The 19,760-nt window shown below is 47.1% G+C and overlaps 1 protein-coding gene across 2 annotated transcripts in view; it reads left to right on the top strand.

Moving 5' to 3' along the window:
- The window catches only part of SLC35F3 (solute carrier family 35 member F3), a 186,439-nt gene that overhangs the window by 151,616 nt on the left and 15,063 nt on the right, over positions 1-19,760 (top strand). The window lies entirely within an intron of this gene.

Genomic DNA, 19,760 nt, shown 5'->3' with positions numbered 1-19,760 from the left:
AGTTTTAACAACAGCCTCACATAAAAACAATTACCCCATTCTGACAGTGAACATGAGTAAACACGGATATGAGGAGTCAGTAAAATAATAGTTTATTTGTTATTTCACAAATTATACTCTGTAATTAGGGAAAACTCTCTTTTAAGAATGCATTGACAATGTACCCTAAACTTGGTATATTCATCCTTCTTGTTACATGTGCTTCTTGTTACATTATGTTGATCCTGACAAGAAAAGGTTAAATATATTTTTATTGAAGGCCCATAGCAGTAAAATAAAATTCACATCAAAACCAAAGAGCAAGAATTATTAGGTAGATTTTTTTTCCACCATGTATCTTCAAGGTATTATTCCATGTTTTCCTGTTGGGCAGCTGACATTGTTTGCTCCCTTCTCCCATATAATCTTGAAGCTGCCTGCTCAGCCTCTCTCACATGCTGGGAATATTTTGGTTTATGGCTCAGCCCACCTACCAACTATTTCAGCTACTGAGATGCAGTGAGCTAATTAACGCATCCATCATTTTACGCATTCTTCAGATGCCATGAGCGATAAGGAGACTTAGCCTTAATCTTCTTCTTTGTCTTATTCTTTCTCCCAGGCCTGGGACTGACTTAACTCAAGTCCATACACATTGTCCTTGCTGAACCGCTCATTCATGTATTTTTGTACTCTATTTATTGACTTCTAATTCCCTTCCTCTCCTTGTGTGCATACTAGATTAAATCTCCATTATCTAAGCCTGTGTCTCCTTTGCCTAGCTCACACAGACATGTAAGTATTATTGCTTAATATTTGTATGAAATTAGCATCCAGCAAATCCTGATCCACACCAGCAGCTTGTGCTAGGTGCTTTTCCAACAGGGAAACAAACCCAGCGCCTGTGCCACAGAGCCTGCAGTCGAGGTTGAGGCACATACCTGCTAAAATCTGCTATTTTTCATTTAACTGGTGATTACTGACTTTGGCAGCTGCTGTTCGGGGCCCTGTGGAGGAGTGCTGTGGTCCCATAGTACCTGCTTAGGGAAAGTCGGGCAGAAGCATGAGGACTTCGGGGGGGATGCTTTTCTCACTCCATCATGGACCTCACCATGAACCTAAGAAACACAGCGTGTGATGCAGTAGCACAATCTGGCAGATGAACAGGAAGAGAAATAATAAAAAATGTCCTTATAGATGAGGATAAACCCAGGATCTTCAAAAGGCCTGTTTCTTCTGCCTGAGATCTGCTTTCTGCCAACATAATGCTGCGATCTCACCCCATTCATGTCAGAACACAATGTAAGATGTCCAGATCCTATTAATGGCAGTGAAGGAGGAAGCCTTGTGTGAGAAGCAGGCAAATGGCAAGTCTCACTGTGAAGCTGCCCCAGAAAGCTTGCAGCACTGAGCCCAGCATGGCTGAACTGGCTTAACCAAAATACATTTATGAAATCCAAGGTCAGAAGAAATCTTACGAGTCTTAGAAAGATGTAAACCTGCTTTTCCAGTCAACACCAGCAAGTTATCTGGTTAAATTAATCTATGTCTGAACTTAAACTGAGATAAGTGCTTGCAGAGTATGTAGGCTGTGATACATCCCCAGCAGTAATTCTGTTAAATTTTTCAACACTCCCTGCTATGCATGTGTAAGGACTCGCAGGCACACCAAAACAGGCCAGCTAACTATGCTCCTCTCCTCTGCTTTTAACCACTCTCAGAACAGCCCTGTGCCTCCTCCTCACATGCTTTCTGCTATAAACCCAACCATTTTCATTTCCCAGGCAATCCATTGTACGTGGCTGCAATTGCACTGACCATAACTGCAACCAAAGGGTATCCGATCCAAATTAGGTAGCACGTTCGCATATTGGCCTCTGGAGCCACAGATCTGGGAGAGAGCCAGAAAAGCCATTTTACAATTATAGTCTAAGTCAGGGGCTTTCTAAATCTGTTATTAAAAAAAAAAAAAAAAAAGACAGAGCAGGCACACCCACAAGGCAGGCATTAATCATGGCTAGATAAAGTCCACTTCTCGGTGGCAAGCTGCAAGGTTTCAGTAGGAGCTCACTCCTGCTGCCAGGACACCCCGCGCCTTTTGCCCTAACAGTGCTATTGCCTTGTAATAGCAGGGAGCAGATTTTTCACTGCTGTCTGTGCAGCTGCTCTGGAAGCAGAGTGTGATCCTGGAAGTGAGGATCACAAGGTCATTTTCCAAAATGAAGGAAGGAATAAGCATGTCACAGGAGTAGAAGCTGGAAGACAAATGAACCTAGTAATTTCATATCTAGCGAATACTTGGCTCTCCTCACTGCAGCTTGGCTTTCAGAACCAGCAAGCAGGAGGGAGGCTCATTGCACAGCCCTTACTGTCTCGCTCAGAAAATCACAGTCCCACACTCCCTGTAACTCCTTCTGCCCATTAAATCCAGGAGGATGCCATAAACTGCAGCTGTATGTCACGGAGCTATTTCATTTTAGCCAAAAGTGAGTGCTGTAAAAATGGATGTGCTGCACACTAAGCTGATGTAGATCAAAGGCACTTGATTCCTATAGTCAAAAATAGTCCAAGAACAGAAATTACTTTTGTGACCTTTCCTGATATTCTTATGTTTTATTTTAGAAAAGCTCTAACATAAAAGGATGTTCATCTGTGCTACAGTCAATCACATGGTATCTGAGCATCTAAATGTAAGAAAACTCTTTAACAGGCTCTATTCCAGACACTTTATTAAAGCCGTTACCAGAGGCACATCAAAATGTAATAAATACAGAAGCAGATAATGGTCAGAACATTTCTAGCATGAAATGTATGATCTATTCTGATTAAGGGGAATCCAGGTTAAAAGCTGTCATTTTCATTTGGCAGTTTCAAATGTCACAGTCACATTTCTGAGACAAATCCAGATACCATGTTCCTGAGTCACCTCAGGTTTGCTGTCAGCAGTCAAACTCTGCCACTTAAACGTCAAAGCACTTTTCTCACAAGTCTTCCAGGTGCCCCACTAGCCAGTGTTATCTCCACTCTGGATAATCCTGACTCTTCCTCTGTCTGCTACACTAATTCCCAGAAGGTAGCTGTGCTGTTTTCATTCCAGAGGTGTAGTCCTAGTGAATCCCAGTGCCATCACGGCACCCAGTGTAAGTGGTTCCTTGTCACAGAAAGAGGTCCCCAACTTGGCAGGGCTGGCTGACAGACTGGGCACATGCAGCATGCTCCGCAAGGCTGGCAAAGTCCAAGCTGAGCTGAGCAGATGATCAGGAGCTTATCACAGTGGTTCGTATCATTCTGTGAATGACAATAGAGCTGTACTTTGGCACTGCACTTACACGTAAGCAGTTCAGGGTGCTTTAATTAATGAAATGGTAATTTATGCTCACTGCTCCTGAACTGCAGGGAGCTACGCTTGTCTTACAGGCTGAGTGAGGGTACACAGCTAATGCAGCCAAGGTGGATGAAGCGGGAGAGCAGGAAGAGAAAGATAAGTGGCAGGGTGTCCCAGGGGAAGGATTTCTTCATCAGTGCTGTGTCCCAGTGCCACCACCGCTGGCAACTGCTGGAGACAGGTCAGGGCTTGGCCGGACCCAGGCTGGTAATTCCTGTGTGGTCCAGGTCCATCCCTTCACAGGCACCTCTGAGTGAATGCCTCATTGACACAAACCAGGCAGAGGGGAAGGCTTATGTTGTATTGTTTTTTCAATAATTTTGGTGCTGATGACCCAAGTACAGTATTTGGACTGGCAGATGGCTTCTCCAATTCATTAACTCAGGAGTTCTGCATCTTGTTCCGAAAAGTTCCTATGGTATTGCTGTTTCAGATAAGGGCTCCTTTATGCTTTCCAGTCTTTCACAAAGTAAATTGGTATCTGCAGTGATGACTGGGTTGAGATCCTAATTTGTGGATTCACAGCCAAGATCAGGATGGCACATTAGATGCTAATGATGAGGCACCAGCTCACTCCTCATCAGGGCAGTTTTCAAAGTGCTCCTCTGCACAGAACTGTTTTCTTTGCACTGAGGATCACACAAAGCAGAGCCAAAAGAAACTCTTTAGTAGGCAATAAAAATATAAAAGAAAAAGAACAAGTACATAAAAAATGTCACTAGGAAGGAGAGCAGTGTGTGCTCTAACAGCCTGATCCAAGCCACACTGACATTCCACCCATACATGCACGGTAATGACAAAACCCTACTCCTTTTTATTTTCCTAATTCTGTGGCGCCAGACTGCAGCCAAATACTTCTGATGCTCCATCCTCTCTTATCGTGTAAGAGTAAAACCATAAAAATATGTAATATTTCATATAAATAATTTTAACATTTTTAAAACACACAGATCAGCACTCTGAAGCACAGTATCTGTGGAAGGCTTCAGATTCAAAGCAAATTTCTTCCTCGCCTCTGAAGAACAGCTACGTATCCCATCCAAACACATAAATAATAATGGCTAGCATCCCGTTCAGAGGGGTGCTCATGGCTTCCAGCAATTTTTAGTCACAAGCACTGTTTTGCTTCACCATCTCAACTTTGCGTCTGGTTTTTAAATTTGGCAAATCTGAAACCTCCTTAAGTTCTGTCTCCTTCAAATTCCTGAGTATCCCTCACCACTGTTCTCATTTCTGGTCTTTCCAGGGACTACAGATAGATCCATTTTCTTATAATCTCTAAGCAGCGTAGTCACCTCAGTGCCATAATCTCTTTGGTTACTTTCAGAATGAATCGATTTCTGTCCGATCTCTGTCTCTCCCCTTATATTTGTTCTCTGTTCTTTTTAATATCACACTTGCTTTTCTTCATTCTGAATGAAGCAATCAAGAGCTAATAACCCCATTAGGTATTTATGTTGTTATTTTGTCTCTAATGAGGATGTTGGCTGTAAAGTCCAGGGCAGGACATTGCCAGCAGCTGGAAGAAAAGTCAACGCCAAATGTGGCTGCTCTAATAATCAACAGTGGGAGCACAAGGGTGACCCACATATGTGCCACTCCACACTTCCAGCAGTAACTGGGAAGGCAAATAAAGCTACACCATTCTGGAATTCAGATGAGCATAAGACTTAATAGCCTTGGCAGATGACACCAGTTTTAAAGACCTGATCCATCCAGTACAACACTAAGCATAACAAGGTCACTGCGCCTCTTTGAATCTGGGGTATTTGTTCGCTATTTCTCCTGCTTCTGGACCCCAAGTTCACATCAGCATCAGCAAGCAAGGCTCTGCTGGAGTTTTTCATTCCTGCCAGAGCTGGGGGGCATCTGCATCTGTTGCTGTCTAATGGGCTGCTTCGTAGCTCTCCTCTCTCACTGGCTGCATCCCAGAGAAGATGCATATGGGCATGTGGCTGTTAATGGCAGATCTCTGGAGACACCTTTTTACACCCTGTGTGTACCCAGTACATAGGCAGCCCTTTCTCCCATGCAAATGACAGCTTTCAAGGAGAGAAGGGGCTGTAACTCCTTTGGAAACGAAGGCTGCTGGCTTCAGCAGAGGAGGAGAGGCAAGGGTTACTGTCTTCCAGAATTCTGAAAATGTCAAGGGCTTTCCACCTGGAGTGTCTGGGAAGTTGCAAGGAGCTGATGGAGCTGGAAATTTTCTGAGCTGCAAGAGCAGAGACAAAGCATGTTCCTAGAGGTGCTCTGTGATAGCTCAGCTTCTCTGGAGGAAGGACCCGTCTTGAAACTCCGTTGTCCTCCTTGCTTCTTTGGAGGGTATAAAGGAGGAAAGCTCATGGCTTGCAGAATGATGGAGCATGAAACTGAGATTCAGCTTCTGAGCCATGTAAGAGTGAGTGGCCCATCAATCTGTAGGCATAAAAAGAGCTTGAAAGGAGAACTATGAGGATGTAGACCCCTCAGAGTGCAAGACCGAAAGACAAATGTGGCTTGCACCCATCCTCCAGTGCTCAGAAAGAAAATGTCTTGAAAAGAGTCCTCAGAGAAAGTTTTGCTTTTACATAGGATACTCATGTAATATTGCCTGTAATTTTATGGACTCTTTTGTAACTCTGAAAAGTAGGGAGGAAAAAATTCCTTAGAGACAAGGCTTCTGAACTGGCATGTGCATGGCCTCTCTAGCAGAGTCAGGTTTATGGTTTCTTTTAATATTTCTTCCTGTGGGTCTTACTTATGAAGATAACTATAAACTATATTGGAAAGCTATGGAGGGAAAACTCCCCTACCTCAAGACATAGTTCTTTCTTGGCTATGAAGCTTGGTTCAGCAGTGCCTTTTATGCAGTCGCATTGAAGAGTTTTTAAGGGATAATATACAGGGTCATTAATAGACTGGGAGGCAATTATTTTCTTTTTCCAGGAGGCATTTTGAAATTTTAAAAGCAATTTTGTTCCAAATGGATGAAAGGTGAAATCCAAGAGCATCCACAGATGGGAAAAGAAAATAAAACCACCCTTCAACTACAATATGTTCTTGCCTATTCTTTTTTGATATTTTCTGCTGATTTTGATCACTTCCATTATTTTCCACTATAGATTTAGTGAATATTCATTTTGAATTAAAGAGGCAGATTTCATTTAAAATGTTCAAATGGAACAATTTCAAAATCTCTTTCAGTATTTTTTGTAAAAGTTTTTTTAACCTGTACCCTTCTTCAGAAGCTTCCGTTTCAGTCAATGAGCATTTTGTTTCACTGCAAATTGAATGAAAATAAAATTTTACAACGTTTTGACCAATATTTGTAGAACATGTCCTCAAAGATCCAAACCACATGAGTTCCCACAGCTTTTCACTGGAGCTGTATCTATCTAACTTTTCATGAGCACAGACTCTTGGAGATTCAGCTGCTATGGCTCCATTTCGGTGCTATCCAATCCTTCTTTAAAAACACAGTGGGTGTCAGTATTTTTAACGTTGCCTGTTTACTGTTCAAACAAGAAAGTGCTCATATGGGAAGCCAAAAATTATATATTTCTCTTGGACAACAAGTAATTGATTTCCAAGCCATTCTCAGTTATTGTATGCCACTTGAGAGACCTAAATGTTCCAGTAATGCAGAGACAAGCCATTCAATTCTTGTTATGTATCACCCTGTTTTTATCATTTATGCTAAGGTCTTGCACAAAATTAACGCAGCTGGCAACAGCAATTTATTGTAGAACATGTTTTCTGAAGGAGTAGCCTGTTGGAAGAAAGGTCAAAACAAGTAAAACTCTTTGGAAATATGAACCTCATAAGTGCTGTACATCGTATTTTATAACACCAGCCTTTTGGCACCAAACTCATCAGCTGTACTCCTTCACTTCACCTGACATAAGACTGTATAGTTTCTCAATCTGCTTTTCAGAGATCGCTGTGCTCTGAAGGGTGCTGTTAAATCAGGCTCTGGGATGAGGGTAGATGCCATCACAGTGTCTTGAGACCTCCTCACTCCACTTCCATGGGCCGTTCAGGACTTGCTCCCCTCCCTGCTGCGCTGCTGTGTGCAGTGTTGGGATGACATTGCTGAAGGACAGAGAGTAAGGGAGTTCAAGGCAGAGAGTGCTCTGGTTTTGTGTTAAATGGACATCAGCAGTGCAATTAAAAAGGGAAACAAACTTCAAACAGAAAAGATTCACCTGTTCTTGATACAAGGTACTCCAAAAATGACCACAAAAACAAGTATTTAGAAAAGATTATTTCCTTTCTATATCCTGGTTTACTTAATGCATTGAGGGGCAATTTGTGCTTCATAAATGTCAGCTTCTCTGTTATGTCAGAGAGATCTCGGCTTTCTTTTTTGTATAACTTTTACTTTCTTTTCATTGACTAGCTGCCAAGTTGATGGTGTCTCTTTTGGTATCTCGTGACTCACGTGCCTTCCTGTTCCCAGCTGTCCCCGTATCCTGTCATGGTGCTGAACAATTAGTACTTAGGCTATGAAGTTGATTTATTTCCCTCGTTTTCTGTATTACAGTATAATGCTGCTACGGAGTGAGGATTCACAGAGCCAATAGTTTATTCCCATGGCCTAAGGCTGGCATTGCCAGCAAGAAGGGCCGTGGGCTGGCAGGGTTATGCCCAGCTGGAACCGTATCTCCACACAGAGTCTTTCCGACAATCCACAGGCATAAAGGTCCAAAGTAAATGTGCATGTGAGTGTATGTATATGTGTGTATTCTAGATACATGTTCCAGCATATATATGTGTGTGTGTGTTTCAGTAATGGCTATGTCAGTCAGGGTGTTTGTGTAGCCAGTGTTATTACTGAGACATTTCTCTCCTCCTTGTATTGCATCCTGTCTTCTTCCTTTCCTCTCCCAAGACATAATAGCACTGTTCCCCCTCCTGTCAGCACTGTGCAGAGCCAAAACCCCCCATTTCCAGAAGCCAAGACAGCATCTATTAGAAGAGCGTTCTATTCTTGCATGCTTTTTTGTCTGCCTGTACCAACCGCTACGAAAATCCAATTCACAGGAGGCCAGCTGGCCAGCTTCTCCTAAATGGTTCATTTTGACTATTCCAAAAAGTAGTAAGTGGTTCAGGTCAGAGCTGAAGAGTACAAGCCGGATATAAATCACATCAGGCCAAGCTTAAGATATCCGCAAGTGATCGCTGCACAGTTTCAGACTGTGCAGGCCTTTCGCACCCAGAACATCCACTGACGTCAACGGAAATTTTGGATGATGACGGAGAGCAGTGACAATGTTGACTCCGGCAGTGAAAGCCTTGAGAGCCTAATGTTTAGTTTTTCTGTGTCTTAGTTTGTATATGCTGTCCCTCACCGCATGCCGAATGCTGCAGAAATGCTTGTCTGCATTTACCTCAGCACAGCCCTGGGAAATAACAGCGAGCCTGTGCCTTCAGGCCCCGCTGCTGCGCCGAGGGGGGACAGGCTGGCTGCGGGACTCGGTCACGCTCACACGGGGCTCTGTCAATTTGTGACAGAGCGTCACCATGGACCTCACATTCAGGGTCCCAGCACCCTTTCCAGTCCTTTACCTGGGAAACTTTTCATCTTTTCAGTAACTGAAGTGTTGTAACATTGCTTGAGATGCCTCTCCAAACTGCAGGGAATTGCCTAATCCGCTTAGGTAACATTAAAAACAGTGTGGGTTTGTGGTTTGGGGTTTTGTTTCCAAAAAATACTGATTAACTCACCTTTTAAAGGCCAACATTAGCAAACACCTTCATGTGACAGCCTGGGCCATGCAGGACAGAAGTCAGGTGTGACTTTGGTGCCGGTGCATCTCCCTGGCCGCCCGGGACGCAGCCCCTGCTCCTCAGCATAGCACGCAGCTGCACTGGGTGAGGAAAGGGGCCCTGAAGCAGCTCCTCTGACAGCTGGGGTCCCCTTCCCAAAAGCTGGGGTGCAGACCCTGGCCAGCCCCAGGGCGCTGGGGAGGCTGGGGCAGTGCTGCCCTGGGCGCAGAGCGGGGCGGCGTTGCGCTGCTGCCTGCCTGGGGCAAAGCTGCGCCTGCAGAGACTTTCCCTGCGGGCCGGCAGTGCTGCTGGGACATGGCAGCAGCAGCACAGAGCGGCTGTGGAGCTGAGCCCTGCAGAGGTTTTTTAATTTTGGCTGTACATGATGAAAGTGAGGAGCAAAAGCCTCCAAGAGAGTGGTGCCTCTGGGGACGCAGCGGCCCCAGGCCACTTCTGCCTGACTGGTGCAGCCGGAGATCCTCAGGAAGGTCTGGATTCATTAGCACTCAGTTGCTCTGAGCGGTCGGTGTCCTGTTTTTGAAGACAGCAGTCATTAGGTGCACGGTATAAACAGGAATGCTTATACCATGGCACCTGCTCACCAGCCATTCTGCTGGGATGAAGATACTTGCAAGCAGCAGCAGCACCCCGGCTGTGTCAGCATGCTCCTTGCATAGGGCCTTCCCCGTTCTCATCGCTCCTTGATGAACCCAGGAGGAAGAAGAGGTGATGCGGTGTAGCCTTTAACTAGCAATCTTCAAAATGGATGGCCAGCCACAATCACAACGCTGCTTAGATTTCAAGAATCAGCGTGCTATTTGCTTTAGGCAGGAAGGCAGTTTTAAGGGCGAAGTTACAGGGCCCTGTTAGGAATTCCCCATTTCATTGTTGGGTTTTTTGAACTCTTGAGTAAATACTGTCTGGCAACTTGCTGCTGCTCACTTGGTCAGTTTGCTCCACAACTCTGTGAGGACCGTCGTTAGCTGTGATACAGCTCACTAACTGCTCTTCACGCTCTGCCTTGGCCTGCCTGCACGTGGCTCTACATGGTGCTGTCAGAGCTGGTGGTCCTTTCTCTTTACTCCATCTGGGCATGACAACAGGTCCTGATGTAACCTCCCTGACTGTGCAAATGGGCCAGTTCCCTCTCCCTCATCCTCCAGCCCTGCCCCAAACACAGCAGGAACTGGCCCTCTGCGTGCACCATGGGCACACCAGTAATCCCCAGGCACCTGTGAAGCTTTTGTTTCCCTCGCTGCCCCTTCCAGCTTCAGCCACTGCTGCTGTGGAGGGGAAATGGCCAGTCTGAGGACCTCCTGGCTGCTGCTCTGGTGGGCTCTGACTAAGATTTAAGGCCAATCCTGCATGCTACACCAGACCAAGTCAAGGGTTGCATCTCCTCACGGGCTCAGTAACCAGCTGCTCCATGAAGCAGCCTTTGAGCATAACTAAAAAGCTCATCTCTCTGTCCAAGTGTGATGTCTGCCTGGTCTGTGGGTGTTTGAAGCTTGCATACAGTATTACATTTTATTTGTGCAACGCAAATTATCTAGAATAGTATAAAGCAATGCAGGCTCTGGGTACCTCTAAGGTGTAAAGGCAGAAAATGTTGGATAACGGCCATGCACCAGCTCCACCAGCTTCAGCTCTCTGATTGCTGAGTACATGTTGTCACATTAAAAGCTGCTTCTTGCCAGCATTACTTGCTGCATTTTCCAAAATGGCACATCCCCTCTGACCTGATGGAAGCCTGTCCCACGCTGCAAGCTGAAGGGGGACTTCGGAGGGACCATCTTGTCTCTGTGATAACACACCCCCAAGTGAGCTCAGCTCACTCTGGTGCTCGTGGACAGATGTAACTATGTGGGAAATATCTGTTGCAATGTCTGCTCACACTGCTACAGCCGGTGCTCTTCCTCTAAAGTATCAGCAGCGCAGTAGTACTGCTGCTCGACTTTACCTTCTCCTTAACGCTTTCCCTCATGTTCCATCAGGGTGGTCCTGCTCCCACAACAACCTGGATGCAAAACTCTGCAGTGTGTTCAGGTGCAAAAATTAAATGAAATATTCATCCTAATGCAATCCACTTCCTGCAGCCTTTGCTGCAGTCACGTATGTAAAAGCTGTAGTGTGTATCCTGGGACTACTGCTCTTCACTGGAAATGGACAGAGGCAAACTGAACAGGCTTAGTGCCCCGGGCGCAGCAAATTGTGGGATGGAGGACCAACCCACAGGGGAAGCTGCAGGCTTTGCCCTGTGCTTCTGCAGCCCGAGACTCCCACCCCAGTGTTTTGCTAATGCAGTTTACAGTATGTGAATTTTCCCTGTGGTTTGGTCTCGTTCTTTTAAACTCTTTTTTTTAAAAAAATGTTAGTTTAAACAGTCTCTCATTAAGGCTTCTGAGTGTGTGCTAAGGCTTGTCTTGGAAATGTGTATCAGGTGGTTTGTAAGATTTGTATTATTTGCTTCTTTTGGAGCCATTCTGGTGTATTATGTAAATCCATAGCTAAGCATTTCCTGGGACCATTTATTGTGCAAATGCCTAGTTTGGCGCTTGTAGAGTGCTGAGCAAAACCAATTGCTTCTGCCTCTCTAGTTCAGAGAAGAAAGATCAGCCTGGAGATTTTTTTGTTTCATTTAAGAGAAGACAGTTTTCTCATTTCATTGCCTATCAGAATGCATTTTCTGCAGATGAGCTGGATACTTCCAGAACAGATAGAATCATAGAATCGTAGAATTGTTTAGTTGGAAAGGAGCTTTAAGATCAGTGAGTCCAACCATTAAAAGTTTAAAGGCAGAACATCAGCCCCAAATCGTATGCGGAAACAAGTAATGGTCAACATCAGACGCAGGCATTTAAAAGTGATAGCTGGATGCTGGATTGACTTCTATGGTCATTCCTTGCATTTAATAACATGTTTACAGAAAAATATGCATGGGACGATGGGCATTAAGAAGCCATTAGACTATTTTAGATAACATCTATTTCTGAGAAACTGCTTAATCCCTTGAACAGTTATTTTTCAGTTCATGTAATCAGGTAGGTTCAGTGACAAGCTCCAGATCTACCTGTTGCTTTAAGCTTCAGTTCAGGCCTTTTTCTGTGTACTGACTCTGCACGAATTCACCCCCAGAGCAGAGGAAAGCAGGCGTGGGGTACCTGACACCAGGAACATCTCCATCCTTTCTTAGTTTCAAGGTTTGGCATTCCCTGGCCAGGTCATTTCTTCTCTCCGCTCCTGCAAGCTCGGGAGAGGGCTGTGGGTTGCGGTTTGCCTCTGTTCCCTCCCGCAGGAAGGAGGTCTGCAAGGGACTCTCTGGGGACACAGGCAGTGGGAAATGGGTATGATTTTCAGGTTTGCCTCCACCCCAAGCCTCCAAACTCCCTCCCCGGAGTTGCTGTCAGCCACACATGGAAGGTCAGAAGAGGCACAGAGCTCCTTGCAGGCATCATCAACTGCAGCTCACAGGTCTCAGCAGGGGTGGGATGAGCTGTTGCAGGGCATGGCAGGACCTGCCACCCTGCAGTCCCTCTGAAGGAAGTCCCCAGTTACTTGGAGCTGGCAGTGGGCACCGCTGCCCCATCTCCCACCTCTCTCCTGAGGGTCCAATGTCTCTGGGTCCTGTGTTACCTCAGACAGCAGAGCCCTGAGACACATCACCATCACTTGAGTTTAAATAAAGCTGGAAATAAATGTTTTAAATTATACGTTGTGGTGGAGCATCACATTGTTCCACTGAACTGTGCTAGCAGAAGGGAACATAAAAGCCATTTCCACTTGTGGGGGAAAGCCCCACTGGCAATGTTGCCTCCTTACAGGTGATCCAATGCCAGTGACCATGGGGCCATGTCCAGCCCTAAACCAGCACCCGCACCCCCAGCAGCTCCCCTCTGCAGCCCGCTCTGCTCTTCAGCATGGGCCCCAGGCACATGGAGGGACAGCATGAGAGGGGAGATCGCTGCTGGGGCATGCCAGGGAGGGGTGAGATCCTCCCTGCTGCTGCCATGAGCCGATGCACTTGGCATGGACCTCGGCTCATTGCCGGGCTGGGAGCAGCATATCAGCATGGCATGGTCCATGAGTGAGCTGCTGCTTGAATTTCCTGCCACGTGAGATTTGTAGACATGCTCTCAAATTGACCTGACCCTAAAGATAGGAGCAATCAATTAAAGAAACGTTTCCCTGTGAAATCAGCTGCAAAAATGGTGTTTTTATGACATGCTGCACTTGCTACCTTGTCCTTTCTAAGGACAGGATGCTCCAAGCTTGAGATTTTGTGACAGTAGCCAAGCATGTCTTCAGCTCTTCTCAGGCACAGATCTGGTAAAGGAAAAATGCCTGATTGTGATGAACCACTCATTAAACAGCTTAATGGTGCCCCATTACCAGCCATTACAGTGGGCTGTATTAGTTAAACAGTCACTTGAAACATGCCAGGTATTTTCCAGGAAAAAAAGGGACACTCCTTGCCTCCAAGTCCAGAAACCAGTGCCATCACCGGGGCTGATGTTACCTGCTGGGCTATGGGGCTGCAGTCTCCTGTTAGGCTGGATATAACAAGAGACCGAAGGGCCAGGCTCTGCAGGCCTACTTCAGTCCCCAGTATGGACAGACCAGACTGGATAAGTACAGGGCATCTCTGAGGAGCAACATGGCTGCTCCCCTGGCCCCGTCCTCTGGCTAATGGCCATGGGCTGTGGCATGCCTCAGCAGGCAGTGCAGGCAGTGGGGCAGGCGAGGGCAGGTCTCAGACCTCTGCCCCATGGAAGCCAAGGAGGAGCTTGTGCCCTCCCAGCACTGGGAAGCAGCTTTCCTGAGCTGCTCTGGGTGCACAGGAGGAAAGCTGGAGGCAGGGGTATACGGGTTTTGTTGTAGGAGCCTCGGACCAGCAGGGCAATAAAAGCCACCGCAGGGATCCCAGGCACCTCTCGGCAAAGTGCTGAGGCTAGCAAATTTATTCGCAGTGTTTTATGATCTAGGTCACACCACAGGAGCCTCCGTGCAACTCTTCTGCTGGCATGTGAACCTGCGGTGACTCAGGAAAAAGGCGCTCAGGGGCTGTCTTCATAAGTAACAGGAGTTGGCTATAAAATAAACATGCAGGAAAAGTGCATCCCCAGCTCTCCAAAGGTGCAGCCTACAGGCAGCCCTCATCCTGCCTCTTTCAAGCACCCAGGGACTTTGCCTCTCCATGCCCCAGCTTGCACATCTGTAAAATGGGTTTCATGAGCTCACCCTTCGCTTGCACTGCTTTGAAATCCACCCACTGGAGCAGCTGATTTTGTCATGACTGCCCTTCAGGTCAGCACTGGCTCAAGGGGAAGGGAAGCAGAGATGGAGGCGTGATCCTATTTTCTGGGAAACACATCATGTACGTTCCTGGAGAGCATTTTTGAGGAATATTTTGGCTTAACTTGTGTCTTTTATCTGCACAGCAGTCTTCTACCTACCTCCACTTGTAAGCGTAATGCATGAGGGATGCTGTGGCCCTCACAGAATGAATTACAAAAAAAAAGTCCTAGGAATTTTTTTCACTGGGAGAAATTAAACTTGGTTTTAATTTCCTTCACTCCTTTTAACAGCGAGGGCACCTCGTCCATCTTCTTTGCTTTTGCTTACTGCAACCGGCTGGCGAGTCCCCCCAGAAGACATGGCATGACATTTTAGTCTGTGTCTCTTTTTTCATGCGTTAAACGGAAAATGTATGACTGTTAACAGCGCATCTGCCGATTATTTATCCATGCAGGCCTAATTGGTGCAGGGATTAGCAAAACATGTTTTGCCTGCCAATCTCTAATCAAGAGGCCAGATTCATTGGCGCAGTGGTGGCTTTGCTGTGCTCCAGGGAGGCGATGCTCACTCTGCTGAAAATGAGGAGCAATTTAGCCAAATTCAATTTACAGGTACAGACCTTGCAAGGTCAAAGTAAGAAGCACAGTTTACAAAGAAAAAAAAAATTACCCGCTAGGAACAACAGCAGATCCCCACCTGCTTCAGAGGAGAAGGCTTAGTATGAACACTGCGACAATGAGAAAATTGTAACAAAAGTTAACAGTCTGGAAAGGAGAAATAACTGACTTGTGCAAAGTGTTCCCTTAGGATCTGTGTTCCTCCCAGATATTTTCTACTTTGCTGCATCTTTCCCAGAGATGTAGTGGCAGCTTCAATGGCTTATTAACCTTTCTGGCATAGGTTTGTTCTGCAGTGAGTATCAAGAGGCCAAACCCTGGCCTGGGGGAACACACTGTGTGTGCTTTTTCTGGTTCTTGTCTACCTCTCCTGTTCATAGGACAGGTCGTTTTTGCAAAATGGGAGCAAAAAACATTTCTTCCAGTCTTGGCAGAATTTTATACATTCATTTGCATGAGGTTCAAAGCAGTGGAGAAACATCCCGACTACCCAGCAATGGTTAAAGACAAAACAGGCAGTGGAAGGTCAATAGTGTTAAACATATAATTGTGAGCTCAGTGGGGAAAAAATGGAGCTTTACTGCCATAATTTATTTGCTAGTTTTATTTGACTGCAACACCTGCTTTCAATATGATTAACTCTTACTTAACATGCAATTTTGGCACTAACTACTTCTGATTTACTTCACTGGGGATGCTCGGTTCCAGGGACGGAGGTATTTTGCTAGTCGTCTTGTGCTGGAGACATGCCTAATGGGGCAGAGCTAATTTGCCATTTGCTGGGTCAATGAAGATACACACTAAAAAGATTACAAGGAAAAACAAGAACTGGTACATGAAAGATTAAGAAATCAGCAAACAATTTAGAGTAAAAATACAAACCATAAGAGCTCTATGCTTTAGGCTTTTCTGTAGTATCTTTCATCCCAGCGCAGTTCCTGTAGTGCTGTAGCAGCTACGTGCCATTCCCGAGTGACTACACATTTCCATCAGGCCACAGTAAGTTGTTGGGGCACCCTGTGACAAGCGACAGGGCACCAGAATCCCCATTTGGGAGAGAGGACTGCTGGTACGTCCAGCCCGGACGGTGCTGGTCAGGACTTGCTAGCCCCTGCTCGGGGGCTGTTACTGCAGGGGTGCTTGTGCCACAGCGGCAGCAAGGTGGGTTAAGTCGTGCCATGTGGTGCCCATTGCTTTATTTTATACCTACAAGCAGGTTTCCGTCTGTCCCCACTGCTGTCTTTCTGTGCAGAGGACGCCCTGAAAGCCAGGCAGCCACTTCTGCTCCCAGATGGGCTTTATGGGCTTTATGCCAACCATCCCAGTTGGCATCCTGAGGAAGCAGGGAGCAACCAGGCCAAGCGTGTGCCCCTCCTTCTCATCTGCACCATCCTGTCAAAGATGCCTGTTGCAGCAGCCCCCTCAGCAGCACCCCATGGCAAGCACGTCCACTGTGTAACAAACATCTCTGGAAACACTTCCCAAGGGCCACGTGCAATCAGGCTGGAGGTCTCTCAGGTCGCATGTAGACCTCCTCCCAGCAGCGTAATCCTGCCTTTTATTTCAGTCATGAGCCTTCACGTTGTCTGTGAAGATGGATATGACACTTCTGAGTGCAAGCAAGCTTTTCTTTATTGCTGCTGCGGCGATTAAGCCAGTACATTTCCCTTCCAGTATCCTTCCTTTGACATTTTCATTCCCGTCTTACATGGGCCTTTGCTGTTGCCTTGGCTAATGCCTTGCATTTATTTTTTAAACCAACTTCTGTGATTACAACGGAGCTCTAGCTTACGGTGGCAGGATCAAGGAAAATAATGCAGGAAGCTAATTCATCTCAAAAATACGGTATTATACCCCGCAACGCCAAAGCTCCTTGCTGTCTGCTGCCGCCTTATCTGGAAACAGCACAGCAGTTGTAGGAATTTACTCCTCATGCTGGAGTATTACACAGAGTTGAGGAATGATTGTCTCAGCGGGGTGGCTTCTGCAGGATGTCTGCAGGGCGGCTTCCCTGCCCAGGAGGAGCCATGCTCAGCATGACCCAGGGATGCACAGGGCCAGGGCACGCCTGAGCTTTGCATCCGCGTTTCCCTATGGCCTCTCTGAGTGTTGTCCACACCAAAAGTCCCACTGCTCTGTGGGCAAAGCAGGGTGAGCCCAGCAAACGGCACTGTATCAGCAAGCAAGCAGCGAGGCAGCTTTCGGGTTGAGGTGGTAGGTGAGACCGGCAGGCACAGGATTTCTGGTAATGCGGGCAGGAGTAGGTTTGGTCAGTCTTTGATGAAAGTTTCTCTTTTAACCCAGAGGGTGAGATTTTTCCTGCCAGATGTGCGCTGGAGGTGCCTGTGTCTGTGCTCCTCACCCTGGGGTCCCTTTTAGAGCTGAAGGAGAGAAATAGAAGTAGCATCTTCCTGGACTCAGTGTCTCCTGAGGTGGGCAGCAAAGGCGGCTCAGGGATGTGCATATCCAGCGACTCTGAACAGAGCCTGGGGTCCCAGCTCAAACATAAAAAGTTGCTTGTACTTCCCTAAAGCTCAGTGGGCAGAAGCTCCCCACTACCACTCTGTGTCCCTGGGACTCCACGCTCTGCCAGGTTATTAGAGCCATATGCACACACATTCATCTCACAGGAACTACCAGAGCATCTTCAGGGCCTCCTCCAGCTGGATGTCTTGGAGGTACGTGGAAAATATACATGCTAGAAGTAAATGAAGTTGCTTGCTGTTAGCTGTGCCTTTATTTAAGATAGGCCAGGGTCTCTCACTCAATAGGTGTATGACTCAGGAGATCTTTGCAGTGAGTCTAAGGGATGATGGGCAGCAGTGCATGCTCTGTGTGAGAGGGGAGAGGGAGCCCACGGAGGACTGTGACCGATGGGGGCTGGTTGTGTGCACACTGTGACAGCCCTTCTCAGCTCCGCTTGCCGGAAAACACACTCCAGTGTCACGGTGCCTGGGCACAGGGCTTGCCATCAGCAGTTGTAGGCATTTGTAGTGATGCTGGGCCTAGCAAATGCTGTATGCCCATACCAGCCACTTGCAAGCACTGCACACTGCTAAAACCCACTGCTCCCCTTGGGCACAGCCCCTCCTCGCAGCTGGGCTGCCTGCGAGCTGCCCGCGCCTGCTGTGTGCCAGCAGCATCATGCTGCCCAGCACACCGGGCAAGAGCGAGTGCCAGGAGCACAGGGGGTCACCTGTTTACAGGATCCCTGCTTGCTTTCTTTGCAAAGCACACCTCTGGCACTTCTGCCCACGTTAGCAAACAGCAGAGACTTAGTCCCAGAGATGAACCCAATGAAGAGAAGAGTCTGCAGCCTCCAGACATCTGGTAATGCTCCCTCTTCACCCTAGATGAATAGTGCTAGCTGTGCAGCAGGACTGGCTCACCGAAGCCTGGATAAACTGAAGCAGAAAGCATATTTTATCCTGGAAATGAGATAGCTTGGCTGCTGGCCCCTGCAGTCAAAGTCAGAGGAGGCTGGTGGTCTCCCTGCCGGAGCAGGGTGCTTCCCCAGCAGCTCTTCCAGCACCACTGCACACTTGTCCCAGGAGGAGATACCCAATTCTGTCTCCTCACCAGCCCAGAGGCAACCAGCTTGCTCCAGGGTGAGTAGAGGACTCCCTCTGTGCCCTGCCTCTTGCAGGTAGACCTGCAAGAGTCTGTCCTGTAAAACCTCAAGGAGCTGACCCCAGCTCTCCATCTGTCCAGTGGCTTTGGGAGACTTGGGATCAGGCCTCACACGAGGGTCCACAGCGCTGAGTTAGGCTCCAAAGGATGCTGAATGCTTACAGGCTGCCCTCTGGGTGGGGTGGTTTTTATCTGTCTTAAAAAGTTAACATCTTCGTTAGCAGATGAGATGATTGTTAGAATATTGATAGGGAGGCTCTCCTGGTGCAGTCAGGCATGCCTGGAGCGCCACAGGACACAAGCTCTGCTTTTGCCAAAGAGTATCCATAAAACATCAGGATACTCACTGGGTACAATGTGCCCTCGTGGGCAAAACTGCAATTACTGGGCAGCAGGAGCAACTGTGTCCAAAATGTTCTGTCAAAATATTTAAAGTTGAAGGTTGTTTTTTCTGGAGTGATTTCATCCCTCAACTGTTTTGGAATTACGGTGTAGGTTATATCACAGTCCTGTCTTGATTCCCATAACTATTTATCTACCATTACTCACTGACAGCTCTCTTCATCAAATGCTTCCTGGTACGGCTTCACAAGCTGTGCTATGGCACCAAGGAAAAATCAGTTTCCCCAATAAGCAGTAGCAAACCTGGGGAGATAATTAATTGTGAGGGGGTTGTTGTACAGTATATAGTCATCCTGGTGCACAAAACATACCACATTTCCCCTAATGCTCCTCAGACTTCACTGAAGATGCCAGGTCCAAGAAAGCCATCTAACCCACCTGCTACCTCCACAAAGAGACCATGGTTCAGCAGTGCACCCGTTTTGGGCAATGGTGCTCGCTGTGCACGTGGGTGCATGTCTGGTAGCACCCTCCACAGCCCTGGGTGTCCTCGGGGAGAAGCTCCCTTACAACCCCGTGCTGGATGGGGAAACCTCTGCCATAGGGACATCTCCTTTGGAAGCTGGAGCTAGCCTACAAGAAGCAATTCAGACTTGGTGAAGCCAGCCAAGACAGCTAAAAGGAAGCTTTATTGTATAGGCCAGTGAGAGGAGACTCCCAAAGGGGGAAATGCAGCTCCAGGTCCTGATCGGTGCCAGGGCAAG

This window comes from Nyctibius grandis, chromosome 1, assembly GCF_013368605.1.
Source record: "Nyctibius grandis isolate bNycGra1 chromosome 1, bNycGra1.pri, whole genome shotgun sequence".
Classification (NCBI taxonomy): domain Eukaryota; kingdom Metazoa; phylum Chordata; class Aves; order Nyctibiiformes; family Nyctibiidae; genus Nyctibius; species Nyctibius grandis.
Note: the sequence above shows the minus strand (reverse complement) of the source record. Positions and strands in the feature narration are given on the sequence as shown.